Genomic DNA, 25,240 nt, shown 5'->3' on the forward strand with positions numbered 1-25,240 from the left:
TTTCAGCACACCGCTCACCGTTCACACTGATAATATGTTGTTTGTGTGTTGTTCTCCACATTGCTTCAAAGAGCCCAGGTAGACCCTTGTGCATTCAGTGATTCCTTTTGAAGTTGGTTCATCTTTGCATCACTGTTGGCTCATCTATTCGAGGTGGAAATAATATACTCAACAGGTAAACTGGACATTTTTCAACCAGATAGAGAGAGGTGGTGTAGATTTTTAATAATCTGTTAAAGAAAGGAAAATATTAGCCCATAATAACCATGTAAATGCTTAATCCGATCTAGTCTCTCTGGTTAAAATATATATATTAGTTCTGTGCATGCTTGCCCCACGTATGGTGTAGTTAGTTGACATGCCTGGTGCGTCCACCAGCTGTTTCTATGCACTTCCCTTTGCTGATTTTGACAGAATTGTTCATGAATTCCCCAGATTTTTAGCACTCTGCTAGTGCTGCGTTCTTATGTAAGTGGTCTTTGATTTGAAAACAGTAGCATTATGTAAGGTTGTTGTTATAGGCTGCAATGTGGAGTCGCTGGACATAACAATCTTCTGTCGTTACTGCAGTGGCAGCCTGCATATGAAACGTTTCGGAAACGTCTGTAAATTGTAACATCCTCCAGTAGTCTGCATGTCAGGTGCTAAGGGGACATCTGTAATTTGCAGTAACCTGGGTTACACTTTTATTTTCCCTACTTAATTAGCAGGTAGAACCACATCTTCTTCTTCTTCTATACTTCTTGAATTGAATGAATTGAATTTTCTCTGTAAGGTTGTAAAACAAACCCTTCTTCTTCTGTTATATTTCTGGCAGATTAGATGCTTTACAGCAGGTGAAACCACTTTGCCCAGGTCATATTCTGATTGAAAGCTTTGTGGCATATGAATGCACATCTTATAGGATCACTTTATTTAGCATCTAGGTAAACAGTTCAGTTAGTATCTTGAATCAGAATGATTTCAATCAGACTGAAGAAATATTGTCCATGTAATGGCAGCTCATGACAGTTAACTGAATATCTTTGGGTTGCGGATCAAACAAGACATTTTAGGATGTCATCTTCAGCTTTTGGAAACAGTGATCGCCATTTTTTATAATTTCCTGACATTTTATAAACCAAACAACTGATTGTTTAGTCGAGAAAATAATTGTTATTTGCAGCCCTAAACCCCACCCATAAAAGGCTCACATACCTAGTTACAGGTGACTGGAAAAGTTGACGAGTCCTGGTCACAGTGTAGCAGGCAAGGCACAATGCAGGCGTCTTTATTTGCAAACATGTCCTATCTATGCCAGTCTCACTTTAGTTTTATATATATATAGTGCCCACTTTAGACACACTTGGGTGAGTAGAAGCTATAGTAAGAGCAAAAAGACTGAAACATTGTCTTCTCTGTATCATAGTGAGAAACTTCAGTGCTAGTGAATACTTGTGTGTGTGTGTGTGTGTGTGTGTGTGCGTGTGTGTGTGTGTGTGTGTGTGTGTGTAAGGGTTTTGCCTTGCACAGGAGTCAGAGGGAAAGCAGCCTGATTTATCGCACAGCAGAAAGGCTGCAAAGCAGCACACCTACTGCATCGGTGATGTCTAGACTGTGGCTATTGACAGAGGGAAACAGAGCAGTAAGAGGAAAGGAAGTGGTCTTGTTTTTTGTTTTGTGTGTAATGTAATGCTGGCAAATAACTACTGTTTGTGGTCCAGATACTCAAATGCTGGCTGCGGGCTCACGGCCATTTTACACGCCACAGGTGTTTTCACACCAGCGCTCTGGTTGTTTACATCTCTTTTTAGTAGATGCCGTTGCAGTCCGCGATAACTTTCCACCCACTCATGGAATTACAGGCACAGCATCCCAGCACCAGTCATTGTACTCAGCCATAGCTCTACTGTCTGTGTAGAAAGCAAAATGGACAACACAGTTCTGGATGTTGTTGTTCGGTAATACACACGTTTTTAGTACATGCCAAGAGTCTAAATGGCGAGGGTTTACCCACCCTGTTTTTTTTAAACTACCTAACCTGAATTGAGCATGAGAAGAAAAGCTATAGTCAAATCAGATACAGTGAGTTCCAGGAAAATGGGAGCAGTAAACAGTTGTCAGAAAGTATGTGCGTTCAGTGATTAGCATGTGGATTTGAATTTAATGGTTGCTACTCTCTCTGATGTCAGTATGCTGTTAAGATGCTGCAAACTCAACGCTGTATGTAGCATCTTTACAGGAAGAACTTTGCACTGTGGAGACGCTGATCTGCTCTGTTGGCGTGTTTATTTCACAGACAGCATCGATGCCTGAGGTTATGTTGTCAGTTTAGGGATAATGATGCGTAGCCATGCCCGCTCTGTATCTCTAGTAGTGACGCGCAGATTGGCTCTGGCGGCATCTGAATCCACATGTATACAAAAATCATCCACCCACCAACTACACGAATGAATAATTTTTTCCAATTTAGACACCTGCACCCCCATGGGCACTTTACCCCCTCTCTACCACTCCCTTTGGGCTGTGTTGCTTTTTAGATTATGTATTGACGCATGAGTGTTTTTTTTTTAACAATTTACTTAATGATTAGAGAGGCTGTTTTCAGTAATTGTAAACATTTTCCTCGTGCGCAGTAATATCACTGCAGCAAATATTGTTGGACATTTAAGCAGCAACACTAAAAACTGGTTATAAACTTCACAGATGAAAAGGAACTAAAGTTTTAGCTTCTGAGATAATACATGAAGTAACAGTGCTTTTCCTCTTGTGTCTCTGTTAATGGGGTGACACTTATAGTTTTTGCTGAGGTGATTGCTTCAGGTATTTATGGAAAAATTTTTCCACCACACAACAACAACAGGTGGTTTTTTGCTGATAATCACGTTCCCCACACTATATATGCTTATGACTTTGATGATCCAAAGTGTTTTCCTGTAGCACCACCACAAGGTGGAAGTGAAAGGTCATGACAAAAGTGGTACAGATTGCTATGAAATTTAGTACAGGCATTCATCCCCACAAAATCACTTGTTATAACTTAAGTAACATCACAAGGACAGTTTTTCTGTTTCAGTACGCTTGTTTATGACCCAAATCCTGTAAATATGAAGACATTCCCAACATCCCCAATTGTACATTGTGTTAAGTACTTAGTAGTAAATGTTAGCCTGTAATACCCTAAACCAGCAGTGCCCAAGCTTTTTCCTTGGAGGGCCCAAACTGAAACTTAATGGTGTGCCACAGGCCAAAAGCAAACACCTGTTGTATTGAATTGTGAAGATTCAAAATTGTACAAGGATACCACAGTTTCTGCCTCTCCATTTTCTTTTTTACTTTACTCGGACCACACTGACTGGGAGGGAGAGACAATTTTGTATATATTTGATTTAAAGGCATCAATCTGGTGAATTCTGAGAGCCAAGTTATGATGGCAGTATACGCCTAGATTTCAACATCTTTGTGCTTTTTATGTGTGAAAAATGTTCTGTTTATACTGAAAAACACACTAGTGGTATGTTATGGTGAAGGGTTACAATTAAAATACAGCTAAGGATTAGTGGTTAAACATTTCAGTAATCAAAAGAAAAATGACTGACGTACTGATCTGCCTCTGGAGGGCTATTTTATCATTTTAAATCATGTACAGACTAGGGCTGTCAACGAATATTCTAAATTCTAATTTAAATTCGAATTTGAAAAAAAAGGACCTTCGAATGTGAAAATTGATATTCGATTGTGGAGAAAAAAAAAACACCACCGCAGCTGTCCTCTTTGCGAGTGGGCGTTGGCCTGGGCCGCTGCACTGAACGTACTGCATAGGCCACACCGCCTGCGGAAGTGCTGCGCAGCGCAGCGCACACATAGACCAGACGCCGAAACGATCGCTGCAGGGCGCGAGCCGGCCACAGAGCTGCGAGGCGCAGCGCGGCACAACATGGGCGCCGAAAGGAAACTGGCTTCGCTTCGAGGCTATTCGCAGCGCTTCCACGGGCGGTGTGGCCTGACAGGTCAGAGAGGGGGGGCGAGCGAGAGGTCCGCAGTCGTTTATAACCTAATGTTATAGATAATTGTTCTATGTGTTTTAATGTGTAGGTATGTAAATGTTTTCAAAGACGTTTATGTTGAAATAAAAATACCTACAAGTAGTTATGTTTCCTTGTATTAATACATATACAAGTATGTTTCCTTGTATTAGTTTGCCCTCTTGTGGACATAATGGGGGGAAAAAAATTTCCGAATGGTTCAAACCTATGAGTTATTTTTAGAAGGAATATTCGAACGTCATTTTTAAGCAATTTTGACAGCCCTAGTGCAGACAAAATATTTTATTAAAACTCCCTCACAAACACAGTTACAGATACGCAAAACAATACAAAATACGCAATACGAAAAGAAAACAAAAGGTAAGACTCAAATTAATTACACGCAAACAGACACAAATTACTGCATGGCACCCTGAATCAGAGCATTTGCGGCTTCAGAAAGAAGATTTCAAAAGCCCTCTGGTAGTTGAATGCCAAAGAAGAATTCTCAGTAGGCGCTCCAGCCGGTGCGCTACAGAATGACGTTCAATGTATGGGAAACACTGAGCATAAACAGAGATTTATATTATGATTTAAAAACAAAACCAATAATTGTAATTTATTTGTCACTAGAAACATCTGGCTGGCAAACTTTGGCCCCACTTTCGGCAGCTCTGCCCTTAACTAAGATGGTAACATTATACCTGCTTAATATCAGCATGTTAGCATGTTGATGACAGTATTTAGCTCAACACACTGCTGTGACTGAGTTCCTTCTTTATAGATGACTCGTAGTCTTAGTCCTGTTACTTATGATTGAAGTATTATTGATTTATTTCCTGATAGTTTTCCTCAGTGATTCTCTTCCTTCTTCTAATCCCTCTGGCTTAGTATATTTACTTACTGTTTAATAAGTAGCTCACTCCTGCTGAATAAGAGATGAAGCATCTTGCTTGTAAAGTAAAGAGAGTGTATTCGGATAAACAAATGAACAGAAGTATATTTAGAAAGGCTTATTATATGCAATTGAGTGAAAGTAGTAGCATTGTGTTGCATAATTGCTGCGTAATCCGTGCATAGTTTGGTGTCTGTTACTGTCAATATTAATTATGTAATACATGCACTTTATATTATTGTAATCTTGATATACTAAACAGTCAGTAGGCTACAGCAGCTCACCTTCCCTCTGATGACGTCCAAAGAAATGTCCATCTAGCTTCCCATACTTTATCTGTCCAACCTTCCCAAACTTTTCCCCCTTGTTCCATTTAGATATAATGCAGGTCACTGAAGTGTTGTTTCCACCGGCCTGCCAGCACCGCAACTTTTTGGCTGCACTCAATGCAAATATGTGTAAAGGAAAAACAGGTTCGGTGACAGTGCTAGTGATGACTGCACTCAGCAGCGTCTGCATAAAGGGAATCACGTCACTACGCACAGGGAAGCGCGTTACTTTGTCAAATCAGGACAAGAAGAGTGCGATTACTCTCAAACCCCAGTTGACCTGCTGTAGGTGAGTGATTTCTGTTTCATCCTGCCGTGTTCCTGACCTGAATTTGATCTTGATTTGAGGCGCCTAATGACAAGATGCCACTTAGAGTTTTAATGTTCTTAGCATTTTAACCCAGTGTTGTATTCCACTGTTTTTCTTGATGTATGTATGTTTGATTTTTATACATTTATGCTGAAGAAATCAACTTCTTTTGTACTTCAGCTTTCAGCTTTATTTAGATTGATTTTTTTATTCATAGGTAGTATTTATTTATGCAAACAAGTAGAAAGCACCTGTGAGAAACCTGGTTAAGCAGAAATCTCCCCTTTGTAATTCAAGTGCTGTCTCATCCTGCATGGTAAATTACACAATTGGTTGCTCTTAGCCTGTCATACTGTATTTAGATTGGCTGAAGGAGGTGAAACAGACATGGAGCCAGCACCCTCATGGGGTTTGATAGAAAGGGTTGAGGGGTCATGAGGTCTCTGATAAAGAGAATGTAGCATTCTTGTGTTCATTGTTTCAGGAAAAACAAATCAGTGATGCAACATTACAATTCGCTTAATCAGTTGAAGAGCCGATACTCAAGAGATCTGGCATCTGTCAGATGTTATCCTTCCACGTAGGACTCAGGGCTGCAAAAATACCCATTATAATTATTCAGAGCCCAAGGTGACATTGAAATTGCTTGTTTGGTCAGACCTACGGTCCAAAATTTTCAGCTTACTATGATCAATGACAAAGAAAAGCATAAAATGTTCATGTTTTAAAAGCTGGAACCTGTACATGGCATTTCCAAAATTTGCAAAATGATAAATTGCTTTTCAAAAGACTTAAAATTAATTTCTGTTTAATTGACTAATAGTTAATTCCTTTAACTAATTATATTTAGTAACTTGTGTGAACAGAGCAAGTTCAATTGCATGTAGAAGAATGATACCAATCATTTCTACACAGATTTTAACCTTGAAAATGAATCAAGCGCTGGTATCTGATTGATGCTCGGTATTGGCCAAAACTCTGATATGAGTTTAGGTATCAGTAAGTGAAGAAGTGTTCACAGGAAATTGTTGTAACATTTGAGGGAAATTCCAAACCTTGTTTAGTATAGGCCTACTTACAGTACTGCCTACTACTCATACTTCCACAGGAGTTTTGCCCTTCTAAAGCATTTTGGCCGATGGCAACCCCACCAGCTGAAGTTGAAAAATGAAAATCGATGTCCATAAGCTGCATCCCTCTTGGACAGATGACTATGCTAACGGGTTTGTTTTTCAGAGGGACAGTGCTGAGCGTGTTTGTGTGCTCACTTTGTTTTTTGAAAATGTTTGCTGAACATCCAGTGTCAAGTGCCATGTTTAAACAAACAACTGTTAAAAGATAAGACAGGGTCCATTGAATATCCCGTGCGGAGCAAACCACCAGTCTCACGGCACGTATAGAGCTGTAATTATTGACCTATTCAACTAGTAATTAGCCACAATTATCCTCGACATGATTTAGAGCTGCTGTCACGTTTTAAGAATGCCGCCTGAAGTGGGGCAGCATTTCAAGACGCTGGAAGAGCATAAACATGTTATTTATAGGTGACACAAACCGTGTGCAAGATCATTAGAAAAGATTCCACACTGGTTTCAGGCTGTTATTTCAGGAAGAGAAGTTGATGCACGTTTATCTGAGGTCATTATCTCTGGATGTTGTTGAAAATTGAATTAAGGACCGCTCTTGTTTTCATTTTTTAGGTTGTAGTAACTAGTTCTGAGTTGCTGTCTTATGTTGCGAATTGTCGCCACAGCATGTGATCGTAACACGTTAAATACTATTATATACAATTAAAAATAACAGATATTTATTTGGAAATGTCTTAATTTCTTACCTTGGTGTTTTACTAAAAGTCTTTAATGGCTACCCTTGATGTGTGAGGATGTCTGCTTCCAAGAGTATTCTCATTTAAATACCACAAGACAATTGAATGCAATGTTCTCATTGGGACAGTTTAAGTTCTCCCATACAGATGTTTAACAGGTGAAAGTTTGCAGTCTACTGCAGTGCCACTGCAGCTCTCTTTTATATGCTTGTTATCAGTAAAAGTATACATAGTACAGTGTCTTGGTCTGATGCTGTCAGAAATCAACAACCGATCAGTCTGGTTTTCCTATGGGTGTGTATGTTGGCATAGTTTTATTGTTGCATAATAAGGTGTGAGACAGAAGTTGTGAATGCATTGTGAGTGCTGCAACGTGATGTACTCACTCTGCAATGCTTAACGTGCTGTTAGATTATTATTATTATCATTATTATTATTATTATTGAGAAAAAACAGATCTCCGAAGGTGGGCTCTCCCAATGACCTTCTTCTTGCCTATAACGTGCTTGTACAAGCCAGCTGACCTTTCCACATCTGCACCATTTGTTAAGTAGTCCTTGTACGTATTTACAAGCATTGATAGATGAGGTATAAAGACTGTCGCGCTGTTCCAAAACAAGCCGGTGATAGATAAAGCCGAGAGACTGCGGATGGACCTAACTCGGTGAAGGACAAATGGAGCTCCCACTGAAACTTAAAGAAATAAAGGACTGTTTGAAAAGCCGGCTGTATCATCTTTGATAAAGCTGTATCATTGAATTCTGAAGTGCATGTATGGCAACAGGTTGTACTTTCCAACAAGTAAGTTTCCCTGTTTTAAATGGTCACCCTCTCCTTGATCATACCTTGGAACGTGACCAGATGCATGTGGGTTTACTGGCAGCAAATTAGATTAGATCGTCTCAATATTTGTGTAACTTCAAAGACTAAGACTTGTTACTTGTAAAGAGGTTGTTTGAGCATTGTTGAAGATGACGAAGGTAAAGAACAGGCATCAATTACGAATTTTCAGCTATAGGCTATATTCAGAGTACATATGTTGGCAGAGTCTTGTCAGTCGACACTCCGCTTTTCCTGAGCACACATCCACATCTGGAGTGAATCCCATTCTTATCCTTATCTGATACTTGTCAAGGGATGGCCTTTTGACTTTGTCTCACTGGCCAATGAAATTTCAGCACGGCACACCACCATTATCTGAGTTCTCCGAGTGTTTCTGAGAGTTTTATCTGCTATGTTTGATTTATTAAGTAACCACAATGAAGTGAGGACCAAATTAAGTTTATGTTCTGCCTCTGTTTAGTTTTGCTTTCTCACTCACCATTGCGATCTTCCTTTCTTTTTCTCTGTTTTTGTCTTTATCTCAAGTTTCAAGTTTTATTGTCATCTGTATAAAAACCACAGGAAACCATAAAATGAATATTCTTATACTAAGGCGCTGTCATTTTCCTGCCGGTGAAGCAGATTGTACTCAGGTTCTAATGACATTTCAGGCCCCCTTTGATTAGGTCAGTTACAGGTTAATGTCGTGACATAATTCGAACACAGCTCTTGTTGGTACTTTTTTGATTGGAATTTTGTGTTTAACGTACTGGAGCCACAGACGTGTTCTTGTTTTTTTTGTGTAGGTTTTACAATTCTTCCTTACAGACAATGTTCCAAGACACTAAAGCCCAGTGTCCACCAAGCAGTACTGTATAGTTCAGCTCAGTATACTTTTTTTCTGTTTCCACTGTGAAAAGTTGTGGATGGTACCAATGGAACTTTTCCTTACCGTCCCAATTGTGGGTCCCCCCTCTGTTGGGGTACCTAGCACACAGATCTGATACTAAAAGGTGGAGCTGTGAACACTATAGTCCGTTGATTGTTCGATAGCGGACAGTCACTGTGCTCAGGGCTGAGTTGTGACTGGTATTGAGGGTTACGTAACCACTGTTCTGTGCCACCGGTAATGAGGAAATATAATGAGTGCTGGATGAAGCAGAGATAACAACCCCGCCCACATTTAAGGGTGCTGCAGTGGAAACGCTAGGTCTAGGTACCATATCTGAAGGGTTACTTTTGGCTCCAAAGGTACTATACCGAAAGTGTGTGGTGGAAGCAGTGCTTAAATGTGTCGAGGGGTTACGTGCTATATCCAGTTATGTCAAAATTGTGTTTTTATACAATGTGTGTGTTCAGGATATCAACAGTTAACCATTAATTGGTTAGGCACCGAGAATATTTTTGACTGGTTACACACCTTGGTGTACAGGATTATTTCACTACTTTTAAGTTTAGTGCACTGCCCACCACCTGAATCTGGTGGAAGCTAGCTAGTGGTGCCACTCATTCGACTATTACGGCTAATAACTCCATGCCAACCCAACAGCTTTGCTTTAGGAACATTGTGCCCACTAGGACTACACAATATATCAAAAAAATTTACCTTCATCATGATATCAACTTGTGCGATATAGGTATCGCAAAAAACTGCTTGATTGCGATAAATATTGTATTTAGATGTGCCATGTATTCACAAGCTGCATGATGTGTTATAACAGTGGTGTCAGGTGACTTCAACCCTACTAGTTTATGGAATACTTATCATGGCACAGAAACCACCGAGAGTGAAACTTGTGTTTTAGATGTTAGTATCATTCTGTTTGAGATGTGTTGGTGTTTTTGTTCTGGTGCACTGCACAGATCTTACACCTGTCTGCCCGCCCACCTACCTGTTCTCAGCTCTCCGAAGCTTGGTGTGCCGCCGTTTTCTGGTAAATGCGGCAGGTGGCACAGAGGTCATTGGGGACTGCCAGTAAACAATAACCTTGTATTTTTGAGGTTCAGAAAATACAACCAAATTCACAAATATGTAGGATATTACAACAGACATCCAATTTTATCTTAAGTTGCAATGTCTGCTGTGACAGCAGATGTTATATTCACTTATGTCAGGGACGATGGTGCTTTACCATCCAGGGGATGCGCCTTGGTTTTTGCTATATTATCATATGATCATATGATTGTGCTACTGATCGATAACGTATTGACTCATGTTGATGATGATCTAGTGACGTTTTACTGTCCAAGCAAAATGCTGTATTAAAAAAATGCTTCTATATTTGTTTATTTATTGTGAGTCATATTGTCAGTATTTAACAATGTTATCACAAATCCCATGCTTTCCTGATATTGCGTAGCCTTAGTGCCCACCCTTCAGTCTCCCCCTAGGTTGCCCCGGTGGATAAGTTGCTCAATTTTGAGCCGCCAAAACCCCCTTTCAGCATTTTGAGCTATGTTTTCATGGTTTGCTCTGTTAGCACAGTTAGCAGCGTAAGCATGGCGAGTGGTGCTGACAGTTAACAATGCTAAAGTGGTTTATTGCTCAAAATGAAACTGCTTACTCACCAGGGCTACCTGGAATGAGACTGGTGGGTGGCTACCATGTTGCCGAAGCAACAGCACATTATTACTGAGACTGCATTACCCGTGGTAATTGCCAAATGACCGGCAATGCTAGCTAGCCCCCACATGACCCGGGGCTAACCAGTGGAGACCAGAGGGTGGGCAGTATGTTTCTATATGTTAGCACAGCTAGCTGACTGTCTTGTCAGCAAAGCCAGCAGAAAATAAAATAAAAGAAGAAGAAATTGACATCACAAGACATTCAGATTTCACCGCATCTAAATGGATAGTGCGGTGAATTCACTGAGTCAGTGGAGCGCCAAACTAAAGTAAAGGCCTCCTGTTTTTTTTGTTTTTTTTTGTTTGTTTTTTAAGATTATTTTTTGGGGGCCTTTTGCCTTTAATGGATAGGACAGTATGAAATGGGGTGAGAGAGAGAGTGGGGGGATGACATGCAGCAAATGGTTGCAAGCCGGAGTCGACCCCGCAACTGCTGCAGCGAGGCATCGCCTCTGTACATGGGGCGTCGGCACTATCCACTGTTCTACCGATGCCCTGTAAAGGCCTCTTGTTATGTTGTGTTTTTTATTCTGCTTTAGAATTAACTGGTTACTTACTGTTAAATGGGTGTTGCACTATCAATAACAAAATTACAGAAGTTGACATCCCTAATCAAAACATAACATAGATGATAGCTGGCTACATTAGTTGTATGAAGTCACAACAGTTCCTTAAATATTACATGAATAGTTACACTTTTTGTACATTTGCTGCAGGTTACATGCTGTCTAACACCCCCAGGTGTCTAGCTGGACTGGTTAAATCTATGAGAGGGACAGATTGAAAAACTGACTCCGCACACCGATGTGTGTTCTCTGTTTGTTTGTTGACGAGGCGCAGTGATTATGAGAGGTGAAGCCATGTAATTTAACAGAACAGTGTGCAGATTTGACTATGTTCAGTCTGTCCCTACCTGCTGGGTGGCTAACTAGCCAGCTGTCTGCGGCTATCAGGCTGATGTCTTGTCAAGAAACATAAACATCACGAGCAGATGAATCAGCGTGCTGACTTTTCTGCTCTGTGTTTGCTCTTCTTAGTCGAAATGTCCAGCACTGACAGTCTATAGCTGTATGCATATATTTTGACAGCCTGCAGGTTTTGTAGATCTTTATTATTGCATATAAAGTCCCATATGATGTTTCAATCATGTCTTAGTCATATTGCATTTTGCAGGGACAAAAAAACCTATTGAAAGTGTGAATTGACCCCATGCAGGGGATTTTATTTTAATGCCATATAGCCTAGCCCTATGTGGTTTGAAGTATTTTTAAGGAGGTCATAAACAAAAAAGGAAATTAGAAATGTGCTGCAGGTGAGCCAACAATCACCACACAATGAGCAAGTTGGGGTTCAGATATCCCCTCCTTAATCTTTTGATCTGGGCCGTAAAGTATACCCCTGTAGCCCCTGCGAGATGGGAGGCCCCTGCAGTCCCCACCCCTGCCCGTCAGTCGACATGATAAGAATAGAAAAACAAACTCTGAGCTCTCCTTCACTGGACGCTGAAGCTGTTAGGGTGCAATCTGGGCTCTCCCTCACCTGATGCTATGCCTGATGTAGCCATGGCTATTCCATTACTTTACTCTGCCTGTGACTGTTGCACGATCCCTCTCAAAACTGAAACTAATTAAAACATAACTGAGAAGCACCTTGGCCCAGGAGAGACTGTCAGGGCTGGCCATCCTGAACACTGAAAATTAACACCTCACAGTGTGGACTCCAAGAGGTAGGCATGGGATTTAACTAAGTGACACACCAGAAGGTGTGCACAGGTAAACTCACCTCCCTGTAAGAAACAGACAAGCTGCCGTAGTCCTATTGCTAAGATGAACATATATTCACAGTTGATGTAATCTTTGGAGCTCTGTTTGAGAAACTGATTCAAAGTATTTTGGCATTAGAGGAAAAGCTTTTTTCTCAGTACAGTTGTGTAACAGGTTGAGTCGAGTGAGGAGGTGGGCTTTTAACTACAAGTTTGAGAATTAAGTAATATGCTCTTAGACAGTAGCCCCTTTTCCATAGAGATTGTGCTATAGGGCCGCTACAAAGTCCCTTCTTTATGCCGCCTTTGCATTTTTACACGGAACCAAACAACGGCGGCATTATGCCGTTCCAGTGTGTGATTTCAAGTAGCATGCAGGCATTGCAAAAGCACAAGAGGTGTGACTGGCGTGACATGTAACTCAAAAGCATCGAACTCTAGTGTGACATATAAAAGACGTGTTGGCATGTTTCTAAAATATACAAATGGCATTATCTTGGCAATAACATTTACCATATGTGTAATATGGCGGCTGATCTTAACCTCTGCTCAGAGGGCAAGGACTTCCTGAGTTTTTCAGCTACTGTTTTACATCTTTGAGTTAGCTGCTAACTGCGAACAGCTACTTTCTCCTGAGGTGGGTCGCACGCACAACACGTCAAAACATCGCACCTGTGCCGCCCATGATCCCATCCTGCTGGCTGTTCCATTCATACTAACCTTATTTATGCGCTGCTACTTCCTCTGATGCCTGCTTAAAGGCGAGACAATTCTGTCCTCCATTCCGTGACTGTACCTTTTATACAGAGCGGTGCGGCAGCGTAACAGCATGAAATCCCCTCCTTGGTGAAGCAGTGTAAAAGGGGCTGATAAGTAATGAGGAGGAGTCAGTTTTAGAGTACGGGTCGTGAACGGATCCAGCAGTCGTAGCCATCACAGGATCAGCACCTTTGTGACCCTTTATAGAGCTCCAACAGTTTCATATTGACTCAGTGCATTTAACTTCATAAACTGTGTCCAGTGTTCTGATGTGGTCTGTTCAGTTTTGGTTTTGGTTTTGAAATGATAGGTATCCTCACTAGGAAGGATTTTGAAATTCACCTGCTTTGTGCTGCAGGAAAGGGGCCCACTCAGGGTTAGCTGCAGGGGGCCTCACGTGTCACGGTGCTGCTTTTGATCATCAATTTTTTCTGTAGTTGTAAATCTGGTAAATGGGAACAGTTTTCACTGACTACTGGAAATACAGCATCACTAAATCTGCAACATCATTAGGTGTTTTTCTGGTTCTATGCTTGTTATAACCTACGTGACAGATCAACTCTTGTCCGTAACGCATCGTGTCAGATAAGACATCTGCTGCATCACATACCAACATTGTTTTGTTTCTTATCTCTCTCTCATCTTTCAGTCAGAGGCCAACAGGCTTCTCCCCGCACCTGGGATGGTGCCATGTGACAGAGCGGCCGTGGAGCCATAACCCAGCCACCACTACTGCTCCATCACTTTGACTCCAAGCTGTTTGGCCACCACTGATCTCGCCGCCCGCCCCCCTCCCAGTCGCCCCTGCCTCCCTTTATCTTTGCTCTGAGCCCTGGACAAGGCCGACCACAGCCAACACATGACTCACCCACTGGAGCCCTAGATCAAGTAAGTAAAGTATGGCTGCAGTATGTCTCACTATAAGCCACAGGTGAATACAGTGTTGCAGCTCACAGCCTACATATATTTTGTGTACTTTTCTTCATATCATATGTAACTGCTTATTATTCAACACTGATTCTCACTGAATATTCCCAAGTTATTCACATTATATACTTTTTTTGGACTCAAAATACATGCTTTATGTATTATTTTAGTGTCCGTACGGAGCTTCTAACTAAGGCTTGAGGCCATGTTTGTAGGATTGCAGTGGTAGAGGTGAGCAGAGGTCAATATTTAATATTCAGAGAAGTAAAACAAGACACAGGAGCTGCTTATTTTGCTGTATTGAGCTGAAAACGAGCCATGGATGTAGTGTGCACAAAAACCAGCAATCCCAACCCCCCAAAAAATCAGTTTACATTGAAATAAAAGAGAGAAGCAAAAGCAAATCCTCACATTTGAGATGCTTGAACCAGAGAATATTTGGTATTTTTCATGACAAATGAGTGTATTTTGAACGTTAAATGATTAGATTGCATTTCTGTTAATTGCTTAATTGTTTGGGCAGCAGTTTCTAACAGCTAGTCCATCAGTTTGCTTCAATATCAATATGCTTTTGAGATTATAATACCTACCCTGAATACAGTGGTAGAAAGTGTCCAGACCTCTGCACTTTTTTTCTTATAAACTTGATTTGAAATTGTTTTACTTGCCCTCAGTCTTTGCACATATCTCCATAATGACTTATCCAAAATGCAGCTTGCAAGAAGTATTAAGAGGAATCAATTCAAAACAGACAAGTAGCAAGTAAACAAGTGTGAGCAGTGCCACAACATGCCAGAAGTGCTGTTCATTTTTTATTAATTTACAGGGTGTAAATGCAGTTTGAGCTATATTGACTTTTTGTGTTTTACTGTTGGCAATTATTTTGGCCCTTTACTGTATGTGTGTAACAGAGCAAACTGAAGCTGTGTCAAGATCTGCAGTAAAAGATGATAAACACCTAGAACACTGTCAATTGTCATGATATAAAAACCATGAAAAAGGCTCTGGGTGGAAATAACTACAAGTAAGACACAAAACAAAATGCATAATTGGCTGGATTTGAAGCTGTCTTATCAGAGACTTAATCTGTCTGTCAATTTAATTTCGCAAAGGAGCAGTTGGTTCAGGCTAAATTGATTGTTACGAGAAAGGAAAAAAGGAGAAAGATAACGCCTCTCTCTTTCTCGCTGGCCTTTATGCATTATTTCCCTTAGACTTGTGGCCCCAAACCGGCTGCGTGGCTCTGAACATCCCAGCATGTCTGACTCGGCCTCCTGTGGTGTTTCACGAGTTGAAATGAGGACACACACACACACACCCCCCCACGCTCACACTTGAAATTACACAGAGACCAGTGGAGTTCAATAAATGATGAATATTCATGTGGAATTATCAGTCTGGCAGCGAACGTGTTTGAGATTGAAAATGCTCTGTGAAAAATTAGGGGAGCTATGACACACACACACACACACACACACACACACACACACACACACACACACACACACACACACACGCACGCAGAGGCACTGAGAGGCAGATATGCAGATTTAAATGGGTGACTTCATACACTTGTTATTTAAAAAAATATTCAGAGTTTTACTGATATATTTATAGATGTGTTTTGTCTATTTTTTAGGATTTAGAAGTGATTTTTTTTTGCCCTAGAAGACAGACGAGGGACAGCTCTGCTTCTGTGGACAAATATATGTCGTTTTATATTCAGCTTATACATATTGCATCATTTCTAAGGAACAATCTCCTTGTATCTCACGCTACAGCTCACGTTTCTGCTCCCGTTGTTACACACGAGAACAGTGGCAGCAGTCCTTTGGCTGCAGCTCACCACTACTTACGCTATGTATCTATACACTGTAGAGTTTGGCTCAGTGTGTGGGGAGCTGTGTGCAGTCCAAGGTTATTTCTTACTCTTGGTAAACATCCTGGATCTGGGTGTACACAGATGGCGGCAAACAATGGACTGGAACCCTAACAAGGTTCTTGGTTGAGAAGCAGGGACACCAGTGTTAATTGTTATTTTTTACAAAATATACTTGCATTACCGCTGACCATTGTTCTCTAGTGTTTTTAACATTTTAAATGCTGCTGTTGGTTCCTGTGAATGTCACAGTATGCAAATCAATTTGCAGATATTCTTTTTAGAGCAACAGTCACATAAATCAATTGTGATTAACTCAGATAATTGATTAATGATTTTAATAGCCAAAAAATCTAAAGGTTGCAGCTTTTTAAACGTGGATAGTCCCCGTTTTTGTTTTGTTTGTTTGTTTTACAGGTTATATACAAGTTAAGAAATTTGATGATGACATCTTGGACTCAGGGAACTATTTTGATACATGTTTAATCTTAAATATTTGCACCTTCCAGCCTCTTAAATGTGAGAACTTGCTGCTTTTTCTTGCCTTACATTAAATCTTTGGTTTTTAGATTGTTGGACTTCAAAAACAATTGGATGACGTTGACTATAAGTGTATAAACACCACTAGTGATGCAGCAGTAGTGTGGCCAGCTACATTATTAAAGAGTTGCCCAATTGCTCCTTGACATAGTTACGTTGTCGTGGCATGGTGTGTGTCTGCTACTTGCCCCAAAGCACCTCGACTCAATCAATATGTTTACATGCAGCTTGAGAAAATCAAATTATTAGCTTAGTCCGACTGAAACCGGACTTTTAAATGCACGTAAGCAGCTTAGACCGACTGAAATTGGACTATCCGTAGCTCGACTAACACACCTAGATAATTCGATTGAACATCAAACTATTGCTGCATGTATCCACTTAGTCCGACTGGAGTCGGACTCAGCGTTCTGCACATGCACCATTTTTTCTGTCGTGGGCTTTCACCCAGAACAAGAAGAAGATGACGTAGCCGCAGTGCGGTAACTCCCGGAAAAACAAACAAACACCATGGTGACCGGGAAGCAGAAGACGCACTTCTGGACGGACGAGGAAACTACATTCATGCTCCGACAGCTAAAGGAGCTAAACATTTTGAAGTTTATGGTCGGTCGGAAACAGCAACATCCATCTCCGCCATCTTCATTCGTCGTTAGCTTCCTCTTCGGGTCAACCGGAGCTAGTTCAATGCGCACTGTGTTAAAAAGGACACAGCACCGCCTATCGAGGCGGAGTCAGATGTACTTGGTCAGAAATTTGATTTTCTCTTCTGCATGTATACTCAGTCAAGACAGGAAGCCCGACTTGACTGATTAGCCAAACTATGAGTTTAGCCAGACTACTGCGTGCATGTAAACGTACTGAGTGTCATCCAGAGTTTGCATCTGGTCAGAAATATATCTTTGCTTTTCATCAGTGTCTGAGCCCCATTTTAACATCACATTTCACCGCCCCATTGCATCCCCATGTGCACCACAATGCTCAAAAAGCTAGCATAGCGTCAGCTAGCTAAGCTAAATAACACAGCACCACAGCTAGAAACAAAAACATCTGATTAGCTGACACTTAACCGCATCATTGGAGCGCTGAAAAAAGTTGAATTCAACTCAACTTTGATTTGTAGCGCGTCACACCCGTTTGAGCAACAAGTGTCGGGTGTCAGTTAGAATCTTCACGTCACCATCTTCCATTGACAACACAACTTGTAGCCTGTTGCTCGTAGTGTGAACACAGCATCAGGCTATTGGCAGTTGAGGTGGGCATTTTTCATTGTTTTGTACGTTTTACAGAGCAAATAATCAACTCATCAGTGAGGTAATCAGCAGATTGTTTAGTGATTTAATAACGACTGTTGCTCTAATTGTGTGGGAATGTTCCACTAATGGATTAATCAGGGAAATAAGAGATCAGTTGATAATGAAAAGTGTTGGGTTCAGGCCTGATTTGTTTGCTTTCCTCTTTGTCGTTGTTATTGTTTGCAGACTTCTCAAATCGGTCTGCTCAGACTGCATTAATACACGAGAATAACATAGACATGTTGAGGTGAGGCAGATGGAGAACAATTAAAGTGATTGACAGCAGTTGGAAACACTGGGGATGTGAGTGTTTCACTGTCAGTACACCAGAGGGTCAGATGAATTAAGTGAGAGATGTGAGATTCCACGCATAAGAAGTGCTTTCAAAATGCTCCGTGGTGGATTTTGTGGTTAATGTACGCGGTCTAACTTGTTTTATAATTGGATTGTTTTGCTCGTTATTGTTTGTTTGGTATTGTAGCTGAGCAGAACTTGGGAACACCTTTCTGCCAAATATGCATGCAGCATTGTGGGATTTTGTTGTAGCAGCATTTTGTCGGTGGCAGAGCAGTGAAACTCTGCATATGTTGGCTCAAACAGATTGTCCATCATAAGGTAATGGAAAGTTGTCTTTGATGTGGCTCCTGGGTAAAAAAGAAACAGTAAGCACATGGTTGCACCTGTAGTTTCTGGTACTGTGGGTGTTTTGTTTTTTGTTTTTCTTCTGGCAAAATATGCACAAGTGGAAAATGTAACCCCATCTGTACTGTCCTGATTTCTCCAAGAAACAATGTGAAGGCAGTTAAATAATTTATCTGCATTTTAACTTATGTTGTAAACTCTGTTCACTATTGTAACACAGCCAAAACCCACTCGTCTCTCAGAAAAAAACTCTTGTTAAATGCAATTGGATCAATTTGATTGAGATCAATTATACATGAAGACAAGTTACTATTTTGTTCCGGGAAGTAATATTGCAGCAATCTCCAAAATTAAGCAAATCAAATTACTTTGTCCTGTTTAAGGTCAGGAAATTTGGTTCAGTACATGCCCTTCTGGCGGCATGGTGGTGCAGTGGTTAGCCTCACAGCAAGAGGGTTCTTCCCCATCTTGGGAGGGGGAGCCCTTCTGTGTGGAGTTTGCATGTTCTCCCTGTGTCAGGGTGGGTATTCTCCTGGGACTCCAGCTTCCTCCCACAGTCTAAAGACATGCAGGTTAATTGGTGACTCTAAATTGTCCGTAGGTGTGAATGTGAGTGTGAATAGTTGTCTGTCTCTATGTGTCAGCCCTGTGACTGGCAATTTGTGCCATAGCAGCAGTATGGAAAGGCACAAAAATTTGAATTTTCTTCTGTAGATTTTCTGATAATTTGGTTAAAGATTGTGCTACATTCATATGGAAACCCAACTAATGTCAGATTTTAAATGCTATAACTTTGAGACGAACCATCACAGACAAGTTTTTCATAAACTAAATGTTTAAACAGTTATGCTCATTTCTGACTTTTGGATTTTTGGAGAAACATTTTGTGTCAGCACCTGCCTGTCGTAGTTTATCAACAGTTGAGTAATATTTATTACAGTGTTTCCCCAGGGTGGAGTTGTAGCAGCGGGGGTGAAGGGAATTTCTGTTTATTTTGGTTTTTGTGCTCTCACAAAGTGCGCCCTGCCAGGAGGTTTCTGTGTCTGCCGGCACTAGAAGGGCTCTTGAAGCCCGAATACATACAGTACATTTGTGGACAGCTAAGAGGAAATGTCCATAGTGCAGAATAATATAACAATAGTTTCTAAAGCAATAAGAGGGAGCTCCTCTTCTCTTCTCATCTCTGTTTATGTGCTTTACTCGCAAGTGTGTGAGTTGACCTGGATATAGAGCGTCTGTAGCGCAAAATACTGTGACGTTAATTACTAAAGGCACGAGACTGAGCCCTCTCCTCATGTAACACCGCACCTAGGTGCATGTAGGGGAAACACTGGAATCATGAGGGAACTGGCCTCATGTGGAAGCCACATGCAGACAGATTCCCACAACAGAAGAAATCTCCTCAGCAGGACTCGACTGCTGCTCAATTAAACCTGCTATCTGGGCTGTGGTGAAGCTGCACACTTCCAACAATGAAAATGGCACCTGTGTATATGTGAACACTCAGTTTCACACAACACATATATGAATACAATCCAGGAGTTCAGTGGGTGCACTTGACTGAAGCTGTATACATTCTCTTGGTCATGTCCTATATTCAAGAGGGTGGGCCTTAGCAACAGTGACTGAGCAGCTTCTCATGGGCTGTACCAACTCGGAGCAGCAGAGAGGGGGTGGTCACGCTGTGTGTGCACGAGCAGTGTGTTGAGCTCATTTAGGAAATAATGTTACTGTTGTAAAAATTAACAAGCTACTCATTATATTTGCAACAACAGCTTTAAGTATCAATTTAGAATATTAAATGGGGTGAAAGAAAGCCAAAGTGTTGCATCACTGTGAATGTAATCAATCTTAATCAATATTTGTGCTAGGAAGCATTATGTAACACATTACAACAAATGCATACAACTAAGAAGTTCTTTACAAATACTATCTTTACAAACAGAAAGAAACAAGCTGTCAGGTGACAATGAGTCCAAAAACACATCTGGAATGAATTCCTTTTGATATATAATTTTTTATAAATTTTCCTATTTTTTATATTGATGCTGTAGTAATCTACTGTATTAACTACTAGGGTTGCAGCAGTATAGATGTTTTAAAGTATATAATAGTATAATATCTAACAGTTATCATACCATGTACATTTGCTTATATGTAGTACTAGAACAAATAATACTAATTTTAACTTTATTTATAAACGACTTTAAAGCTTAAGCATAAAGTGCTTTCCAGATTTAAAGATTTACAGAATAAAAAAATATATATTAAAAAATATTTTAAAAAAAAAATCAGAAACCCATGTAAGCCCCCCTGTACGGCATAAATTATTTTTATTATAATTAAAAAAATATTTTAATTGAAAAAATGAAAACACATAAAAAAGTAAAATGCATCCAGACAGAGAATCCCACCTTTATTTGATTTAGTTTTTTAAAAAGCAGACTTTTTGCACATGCTTCCATTTATAAAAAAAATAGAAAATTGCATTATAATTAAATGACTGTTCAACTTAAAAAAAAAAAGATTCTGTTTTCATTCCCTTAAGGGGCACTGTAACTGATAATAATAATGATTGTGTAATACAGTTTACCGTAATATTTTTTGAGACGATAATCGTTGCTTCCCTATAAACCAATTCTGGAAAAGTAAGAGAATTTGTGAGCCATTTTGAAGATGGAAAAAGTCATAAAAATTGACAATCTCTGGAGAAGTCAAAGAGCATTTTACCAAGCTAGTTGAACAGTTTTAGTGTATGTCAGGACCAATATATGAACTCTGAGAAGTGGAGCTGTACAGATCATCTAGGAAACCTATGACATTTCATACCAGCATGTCCAAAATGCTATAGTTCTTATAGAAGCCTAAATAAGGAAAATGGAAAGTAGTGAAAGCTTGTATGTACATTAGGTTGACTAATAAGGATCTTTTTTCCCCCATTTACTCTTTCCTCCCTCTCCTGGTAATCCACATCCTTCACTCCCTACTCTGTATCTGGTGGTCTCTTCCTCACTCCCCCGCTGCAAGCCATACATTGCCACTGTTTAGTGTGTGTGTGTGTGTGTGTGTGTGTGTGTGTGTGTGTGTGTGTGTGTGTACATGTGTGCGTGCAATCAGTGCAGCTTGTGGAATGAGATACCGAAGGAGGAGAAGGCTCTGAGAGAAAGAAGACAAACATAAAGACACAGAGACGGAAGGCGGTTGTTATGGAGAGCCTGTGGAGGCACTGGGCTGTATTTCTCAGCGGTCTTGCTCTGCTGCGCTGTCGCTGCCACTGCTGCTTTTTCTTCTTCCTCTTTGGCGACTGAAGGCTCGATCCCCCACCGTACGTCACATAGAGAGGAGGGGGGGGGGTTGAGGTCAGAAGGTGCAGGAGGCTGACCTGGCCTACAGGTGGATTAGACTTGTTTTTCTTCTGCACATGATTTTTGCTTTAGCTGGTATGTGTGAAAGTGTGACTGAGTGTATGCTCACACTGCAGCTGTAACAGTTCCAATTAGTCACATGTAGCATTGATGGGATAATGATAATAAAATAAGTGCATGCTGGGGAAGCTGTCATCTGTCTGTTAAATACTGCTGTGGGCTACACCTTTTGAGCAGTCAGTCAGTAGGATCAATTAAGGGCATCAGTTTAGCAGCGGAGATGATTGTTAAGCTTCATGTGTAACTGCCTGCACTACCTGGCTGTATGCATAGGTGAATGCTGCTCATGTTATATATCTTAGCATAGTGGAAAAAGAGAAAGTTATGTGGGTGTTGCTGTAGAAAGTTCCTAATTGTGTAAAAGTGAAAGTGGCTGATTTGATCATTTAAATATCATGGACTGACCTTTTCATCACAGGACATGTATTAGTCTGTGGATTCAAATTTGCACCACTGATGAGTAGGGCTGCCACTAACGATTATTTTCATTGTCGACTAATCTGTCGATTATTTCTTCGATTAGTAACGATTATTTTCATTGTCGACTAATCTGTCGATTATTTCTTCGATTAGTCGACTAATCTGTCGAGTATTTCTTCGATTAGTCGACTAATCATTTCATCGAAAAATGTGTTAAAATGTTGAAAAATGTCGGTCTGTCTCGCCCAAACCCCAAAATTATGTCATCTAATATCTTGTTTCATACTCACGCCAAAGGGTTTTAGTTCACCGTCACGGGAGAGTGTGTAAAGCTGCCAATATCTGAACGTAAGAAGCTGCAGTAAGAGTGTTTTGGGGTACTTTTATAGTCCTTTTCTATGAAAAATGACTCAAACAAATTAGTCGATTACTAAAATAGTCACCGATTATTTTAATAGTCGATTAGTCATCGATTAGTCGACTAATCGTGGCAGCCCTACTGATGAGGCTCCTTAACTATAAAGGAGCTATTATAATAAATGTGACTCAATAGTTTGGCTGCCTTTCTTGAAGCAGTAATAGTAGCTGTAGTAATAGCGAAGTTACACCCTGTGTTTTACCAACATTTGGCTGTTAGGACTCCACCCCAGTTGGTAAACCTGCTTATGTTTGTTTGTATATTTATGTGTGTGCTGCTGTAGAAGTTGTTCATACATGTGTGAAAGTTCACACCTTTGAGGGTGTAAATTGTGTAATGAGAAAATATTGGGTGTGTTTTTGTTTGTTTTTTAACTGCATAGTTACTGGTTATAACTGGTAATTTGATGTTAAAAAAGGGGGATTGAGGTCATGATTGACAGCTGTGTGTGCGCCAACCAGTGTGCTCACTATCTGTGGCATTGCTCGCGATTTGTCACACGGGTGTATGGGCAAGGACTCGACACTCGTGCAAGATGGCAGTGACTGTATCCTGGATATTTTGGCTTCATTTTTGTACATTGGGGATAAGTGGAGACGCATCGTCCTTTTGGTACAGTCTATGGTGGGTTAAAACATCAGCCACCACTTTGATTTCCTATTTTTGGAGCTGGACCGTTCACTAGTAGCACTATTAGAATATATATATATACTGTTTGGTTATTCATTGCACTCTCGGAGTACAGAGTGTACTCTGTGCACAGGTGGAGCAGCAGAGCTCCAGGCACAGTTAAAGTTAACAAACATCTTTCATCCATTGATCTGATCAGTTGTGATTTGATTGGGATGGAAATTGATGATACTTTATTGATACCAGTGCCATTATTGATTCTGCTCATAGGTCACATTTTTTATCGATTCCCTTTTTTATTCCTGATTAACTTTCTGTGTGGGAAGTGTCTCACAAAGGTTTTCAACATAAACACAACTGGTTTTTTTTTGTTTTTTTATCCGTGAGTCTGAGCTCAATGACACTCACCTCTCGTCCTTTGTAGCAAGCGTGAAAGGTGGAACTGATGGTCGAGACAAGCTAGCTGTAGCAACAGTTTATCTGTCATCATCTAAATCTGATGAAATGAGATCACATTTTTACAGCTTTCATTTTAATTTCAGTTTTTGTAGTCACATTGAAAATCTGTGAAGTCTGCCTGTGTGGTGCTAATGTCATTATGACATAGAATATTTATCCTTGGTAATGGACAGGCTGCTCAGTTTGGAAGCTGTGGCACTGGGGTGTAGAGTGCCAAATACATGGCATTCAGGAATTTAAGCCCATTTTGCATAGTCTGTTGTCATCTTGCTTGGTGAAATGATGTCACACTTTGAAATGTTTTCTTCCTCTCCACCATGACTCGTCCTTGTTGCCAGTTTCCAACAGCATAGACACATGAGTTTGACATCATTCTCGAAGGTATACATTAATCCGGTCTCGATTGCCATCCCTTGTGATTACTGTAGTAGAGATCAAGGGCCAGTGCTGCTATTGCGTCGTTTCTTTATGTTATATAATTTGCCCATGCTATAAAAAGTTTGTGCCTCTTCTTCTAACCATCTTACCTCCATATTTTTCTTTGGTCTCATGAGCCAAAATGTAACTGAACTACATAACTCATGCGTCAGGTTTTTTGTTTGTTCTATTTTCTCCGCACATTTCACCAAGGTTTCGCAGCAAAGGCCGACTACTGCCTTCACATTAAAGTAACATCTGTGTTTTGCATTTAGGTTTATTTCACATGCAGCACAAACGTTGTGAACATTAGCTTACCACAGCAAACGAACGGAGCAGAAGAGAAAACAGCAGGGCCCCTCGCCGTGACAGTGTTGTTTGAGATCCTGCAGGCAGATGGTAACAAATACAGTACGCCGAATTATTCACAAACTGCCATGACTGAATGAATGTAGCTGGAGGCATAAACACATTACCTTTTAACCCTGGTGGTTCACGTCTTGTTTTTGTGTTAAGCCGCTCTTTATCCCAGTCGAGAGAAAAGCAAAGTGAGGTCAGTGATTCAGCCAGTCATTCGACACTTCAACACCTTCGACTCATGACAATAACCCTTTGTGTACAGTAGATCTGCAGTATATGGTGAAATAGCGTATCTTAAAAACTAAGTAAATGTTTGAGAAACAGACCCTTTGCAAAGATTTTACAGTAGTAAACAGTAGTAAATAATGCAGTGAAAGCTGCGGTAATTACATAATCTTTTCTGCTTTTCTGAGTATTGTGGTGTTTAAAGGACCAGGAAACACAACTACCAACAAAAGTTATTGATTGATTGAGAGCTCACGGAGCAGATGCATGAG

The 25,240-nt window shown here is 40.5% G+C and overlaps 1 protein-coding gene across 1 annotated transcript in view; it reads left to right on the plus strand.

Moving 5' to 3' along the window:
- ncoa1 (nuclear receptor coactivator 1) overlaps nt 1-25,240 on the plus strand; it is a 73,495-nt gene that overhangs the window by 8,399 nt on the left and 39,856 nt on the right. The window contains exon 2 of the mRNA XM_050059027.1: nt 13,981-14,219. The gene's annotated coding sequence lies outside the window, so the exon portion shown is untranslated. The remainder of the gene's footprint in view (nt 1-13,980; nt 14,220-25,240) is intronic.

This window comes from Epinephelus moara, chromosome 12, assembly GCF_006386435.1.
Source record: "Epinephelus moara isolate mb chromosome 12, YSFRI_EMoa_1.0, whole genome shotgun sequence".
NCBI classification, from domain to species: Eukaryota; Metazoa; Chordata; class Actinopteri; order Perciformes; family Serranidae; genus Epinephelus; species Epinephelus moara.